General features: G+C 49.5%; 1 protein-coding gene across 1 annotated transcript in view; it reads right to left on the reverse strand.

The window, feature by feature from the left end:
* Nucleotides 1–838, reverse strand: part of PSEN1 (presenilin 1) — an 89,583-nt gene extending 88,745 nt beyond the window's left edge. The window contains exon 1 of the mRNA XM_058429384.1: nucleotides 696–838. The gene's annotated coding sequence lies outside the window, so the exon portion shown is untranslated. The remainder of the gene's footprint in view (nucleotides 1–695) is intronic.
* Between the last annotated feature and the right edge of the window lie 5,162 nt (nucleotides 839–6,000).

The raw sequence follows: 6,000 nt of genomic DNA on the forward strand, positions 1-6,000 counted from the left end.
TGTTTCTTCTAAGCCTCTGCCACCACCGCAGATCGAACTCTAATCACATCTCAAATGAATTATGGAAAAGTCACCTCAATTCTCTCACCCATCCCAGCCTCCACTATAGATTAATGTGCCTAAAGCAGAGCTGACCACAACGGTGAGAAGAATCTGAGAGGGAAGCAGCAGCAAACACAAAAGGCACTGGACATGCATGCCTCGAGACAGTCCCGACAGAGGAGAAAGCATCAGACCCCGTCTTCCGCCTCGAACGAGAGGCGTGCGGACTTCTCTCAGTGTGCCCGTCGCCCCTGGACAAGGACACACCCGGGGCGTGAGGCGCGGAGTTTCACCAGTTGCTCAAGCAGACCCAGCCCAAGACGCTTCCTCTTTCTCCTACTCCACTCCAGTTCAGACAGCTACTAATGCCGGCCCAAGGCACCTGCGCCCTGAGACGTCTTCGAGCAAACAGCATTTCCGGACCAAGGCTCCGCGGAATCTCTCTCCACCCGGCCGCGCTCGAAGCCCGAGAAACGGGCCGCCCCTCCTGGTTTCCCACACGGGGTTCCCCGGCCCCAACCCGGCCGCGCCCCGCCCCTCATCTTTTAGGACACCGGCTCCGCGGCCCGGGCGGCGACAAAGAGCCGGGCCCTGCCCGCGGCCGCCCGTGTCCGCGGTGTCTTCCTGCCTTCCCCGGACTCGCCATCACGCACATACGCTTCTCCGCCGCCGCCGCTGCCGCCGCCGCTCGTAGCTCAGGTTCCTTCCAGACCAACAGCTGTTTTGTTTCCGATGTGAAACCGCGGACCCCGGAGCTGCCTGTCCCAGGCCCCGCCCGAGAACCCTCAGCGGTGTCGTCATTTCCGGCTCTGGCGTCGTTGGTGGCCGGCCCACGGGGGAGGGGAAGAGCCAGGAGGAAGGGGGCGGGGCCTCCGGCCTGGAGCAACGATTGCGGGGAGAACCCAGAGTTCCACCTGGCCTTCCCCACCTGACGGAATCCGCCCAGAACGCTGGCGTGGGTTGTCGGGGTTCTGAGGCTGCTCGAGCTGAGATAAATTGGGCCCTGCGTGTGCTTCTCCCGGCATACAAGCGATGGCCATCCTAAATTTAACACCTGTCATTTCTGTAGGGTACCTATTTGCGAATCAGCTGCATCAGAATCAAGAGAATGCTGTTAAAATTGCAAATATATCTGCCCTCTCCGACCACCCAGTGAATCAAAACCTCTGGTGGGTGGCGAGAACCTGAGAAACTGCTTTTTAAACATCCTCCGCAATTCTTGGACTCCAACTTTGACAACCAGTCTTTCTAGGTGGCAAGCTAGCTGAGAGCAGAAAATGTGTCTGGTTTGCTGGGTCACTTGATTTTTGCATCTGCCTGCTCTTTGTCCAGTTTTGGTAAAGACAATACCAATGTCTAATTCATTAGGCAGCATACCACACTTACACATATATCCAAAAGCTAAAACTAAAAAACGAATACTACCTTATTTAATCAAGGGGAACGGAGAAATGTCAAACATGGGTATTCAAAAAACCAAAAATGAAATTAACGGTACATGGTATCTGGGCAAGTTACATTCTTCTAAAGTTTCTTTAAAAATCCACCCCCAAGCGGCCGGGCGCAGTGGCTCACGCCTGTAATTCTAGCACTTTGGGAGGCCGAAGCAGGCGGATCATGAGGTCAGGAGTTCCAGACCAGCCTAACCAACATGGTGAAACCCCGTCTCTACTAAAAATACAAAAAAATTAGCCGGGCGTGGTGGCGTGCTCCTGTAATCCCAGCTACTCGGGAGGCTGCAGCAGGAGAATTGCTTGAACCCGTGAGCTGACATCACACCACTGCACTCCAGCCTGGGAGGCAGAGCAAGACTCCATCTCAAAAAACAAAAATAAAAATAAAAAATAAAATCTACCCCAAGCTATCCCTTCACATTCCTATCGCATCAATCTCCAATCACTCCCCCCCAACCCCCTGCCAACCCTGTTCAAAAACATCAGATTCTAATACTTTTTACACACAAAACTTCATATTTAAGAACAAAAGTAATATTTTCCATTAGCAGAATGAAAGATAAGTTGCAGGAGAAGGTTGAACGAAAAAAGATGTTTTTAAAATTCTTCACCTACCCCACTTTAACAAGAGTAGGGATTTTAGTTTGTTCATTTACAAGTGCTTGTGCTTGTCGGCAGCACATATACATTTTACAAGTGCTGAGAAGAGTGCCTGATACATAACAGTGCCTGATACATACAATAGTTCAGTATTGAACTATTGCAATATTTGTGAACTACTTCAATCTGATTGCAGTCTGCTAATATTAGTAGGATGTCTTAAAATGCTGATGAACTATTCTTAGAAACAATCTACAAAAATTTTGGGCAAAGATATTCATGGAATATCATATAGCAAAAAATTGGGAAACCAAATATGGTACAATAGGCCGGGTGCGGTGGCTCATGCCTGTAATTCCAGCACTTTGGGAGGCCAAGGTGGGCAGCTTACCTGAGGTCAGGAGTTCGAGACCAGCCTGACCAACATGGAGAAACCCGGTCTCTACTAAAAATACAAAAAAAGTTAGCCAGGCCTGGTGGCGTATGCCTGTAATTCCAGCTGCTCGGGAGAATTGCTTGAGCCTAGAAGGCAGAGGTTGCAGTGAACCAAGATCGCGCCATTGCACTCCAGCGTGGGCAACAAGAGCAAAACTATGTCTCAAAAAATAAATATAAATAAATAAATAAACAAATGTGGTACAATAAATTATGGTCCACCCACCCCACAGAATGTCATGAAAACTTTTCATGAATGCTTGGTCATGGTGGCTCATGCCTGTAATCCCAGCACTTTGGGAGGCCAAGGCAGGAGGATCACTTGAGGTTGGGAATACAAGACCAGCCTGGACAACATGGTAAAACCCCGTCTCTATTAAAAATACAAAAATTAGGCCAGGCGCAGTGGCTCACGTCTGTAATCCCAGCACTTTGGGAGGCCGAGGCGGGCAGATCACGAGGTCAGGAGATCGAGACCATCCTGGCTAAAACGGTGAAACCCCGTCTCTACTAAAAATACAAAAAATTAGCCGGGCGTAGTGGCGGTCGCCTGTAGACCCAGCTACTCGGGAGGCTGAGGCAGGAGAATGGCGTGAACCCGGGAGGCGGAGCTTGCAGTGAACCAAGATCGCGCCACTGCACTCCAGCCTGGGAGACACAGTAAGACTCTGTTTTTAAAAAAAAAAAAAAAAAAAAAAAAAAATTCCTGCAAGAAAAAGGCAATAAGATTTTAAAAAAGAGCAAACCCTAACTTCGAATAACCAGCCTTCAGATAATTTTCTTCTCATTTTCTTTATGTCCTACTGTTAGGCCTCTGAGCCCAAGCCTGCACGTTTACATCTGGATGGCCTGAGGCAACTGAAGAACCACCAAAGAAGTGAAAATGGTCAGTTCCTGCCTTAACTGATGACATTACCTTGTGACATTCCTTCTCCTGGATAATAAGTCTCTGGAGCTCCCCACCAAACACCTTGTGACCCCCGCCCCTGCCTACAAAAGGACAACCCCCTTTAACTGTAATTTTCCACTACCTACCCAAATCCTATAAAACTGCCCCACCCCATCTCCCTTTGCTCTCTTTCTGGACTCAACCCACTTGCACCCAAGTGAAATAAACAGCCTTGTTGCTCACACAAAGCCTGTTGGTGGACTCTCTTCACACAGACGTGCGTGTCATTTGGTGCTGAAGACCCAGGACAGGAAGATTCCTTCGGGAAACCGGTCCCCTGTCCTCACCCTCACTGCATGAGGAGATCCACCTATGACCTCGGGTCCTCAGATCAACCAGCCCAAGGAACATCTCACCAATTTCAAATTGGGTAAGTGGCCTTTTCACTCTCTTCTCCAGCCTTCTCACTACCCTTTAATCTCCCTGTCCTTCCAATTCCAGTTTTTTCCTCTCTAGTAGAGACAAAGAAGACACATTTTATCCGTGGACCCAAAACTCCGGCACTGGTCACGGACTCAGGAAGACAGTTTTCCCTTGGTGTCTAATCACTGCAGGGACGCCTGCTTGATTATTCAGTCCCATTTCAGAGGTGTCTGATCATCACGGGGACGCCTGCCTTGATCCTTCACCTTGGTGGCAAGTACCTCCTCCCCTGGGTGGCAAGTACCACCACCCACTCCAAGTCTCTACCCTCTCTTTTCTCTGGGCTTGCCTCCTTCACTATGGGCAACCTTCCACCCTCCATTCTCCTTTCTCCCTTAGCCTGTGTTCTCAAGAACTTAAAACCTCTTCAACTTACACTTGACCTAAAACCGAAACACCTTATTTTCTTCTACAACCCTGCTTGGCCCCAGTACAAACTCAACAATGGTCCCAAATAGCCAGAAAATGGCACTTTCGGTTTCTCCATCCTACAAGATCTAGATAATTTTTGTCGAAAAATGGGCAAATGGTCTGAGGTGCCTGATGTCCAGGCATTCCTTTACACATTGGTCCCTCCCTAGTCTCTGCTCCCAATGCAACTTGTCCCAAATCTTTCTTCTTTCTCTCCTGTGTGTTCCTTCAGTCTCCACCCCAAGCTCTGTGTCCTTTAAATCCTCCTTTTCTACTGAACCATCTGACCTCTCCCCTTCTCCCCAGGCTGCTCCTCACCAGGCCGAGCCAGGTCCCAATTCTTCCTCAGCCTCCACTCCCCCACCCTATAATCCTTCTATCACCTCCCCTCCTCAAACCTGGTCTGGCTTACAGTTTTGTTTCATGACTAGCCCTCCCTCACCTGCCCAACAATTTCCTCCTAAAGAGGTGGCTGGAGCTGAAGGCACAGTCAAGGTTAATGCTTCTTTTTCTTTATCTGACCTCTCCCAAATCAGTTAGCATTTAGGCTCTTTTTCATCAAATGTAAAAACCCAGCCCAGTTCATGGTCTGTTTGGCAACAACTCTTAGACGCTTTACTGCCCTAGACCCAGAAGGGCTAGAAGGCCATCTTATTTATTTATTTATTTATTTATTTTGAGATGGAGTTTCACTCTTTTTGCCCAGACTGGGGTGCCCAGACTCGGCTCACCGCAACCTCCGCCCCCTGGGTTCAAGCAATTCTCCTGCCTCAGCCTCCCGAGTAGCTGGGATTACAGCCAGGCACCACCACACCTGGCTAAGTTTGTATTTTTAGTAGAGATGGGGTTTCTCCATGTTGGTCAGGCTGGTCTCGAACTCCTGACCTCAGGTGATCTGCCCACCTTGACCTCCCAAAGTGCTGGTATTACAGATGTGAGCCACCGTGCCCAGCCCTAAGGCCATCTTATTCTCAATATGCATTTTATCTGCTCCCAACATTAAAAAAAAAACTCCAAAAATTGGATCCGGCCCTCAACCCCACAACAGGACTTAATTAACCTCGCCTTCAAGGTGGATAATAATAGAGAAGAGGCAGCCAAGTGATAACACATCTCTGAGTTACAGCCATTTGCCTCTGCTGTAAGACAACCCACAACCACGTCTCTAGCATACAAAAACTTCATAACATCCAAGCCACAGTTCCCAGGGGCTCCTTCAAAACCTCCTCGTGGACCTTGCTTCAAATGCCAAAAGCCTGGCCACTGGGCCTTGGAATGCCCACAGCCCGGGATTCCTCCTAAGCCGTGCCCTGTCTGTGCGGGCCCCCACTGGAGGTCAGACTGTCTGACTCACATTGCCACTGCTCCTAAAGCTCCTGGAGCTCAAACCCAGTGTTCCTTGGCCGACTTCTTCCCAGATCCACTCAGCTTAGTGGCTGAAGACTGACACTGCCCAATCGCCTCAGAAGCCTCCTGGACCATCACAGATGCTTTAGGTAACTCTTACAGTGGAGGGTAAGTCCATCCCCTTCTTCATCAATACGGAGGCTACCCACTCCACGTTACCTTCTTTTCAAGGGCCTGTTTCCCTTGCCTCCATAACTGTTGTGGGTATTGACAGCCAGGCTCCTAGACCCCTTAAAACTCCCCGACTCTGGTGCCAACTTGGACAACATTCTTTTATGC

Source organism: Hylobates moloch, unplaced genomic scaffold, assembly GCF_009828535.3.
Source record: "Hylobates moloch isolate HMO894 unplaced genomic scaffold, HMol_V3 SCAFFOLD_16, whole genome shotgun sequence".
In the NCBI taxonomy this organism is placed as follows: domain Eukaryota; kingdom Metazoa; phylum Chordata; class Mammalia; order Primates; family Hylobatidae; genus Hylobates; species Hylobates moloch.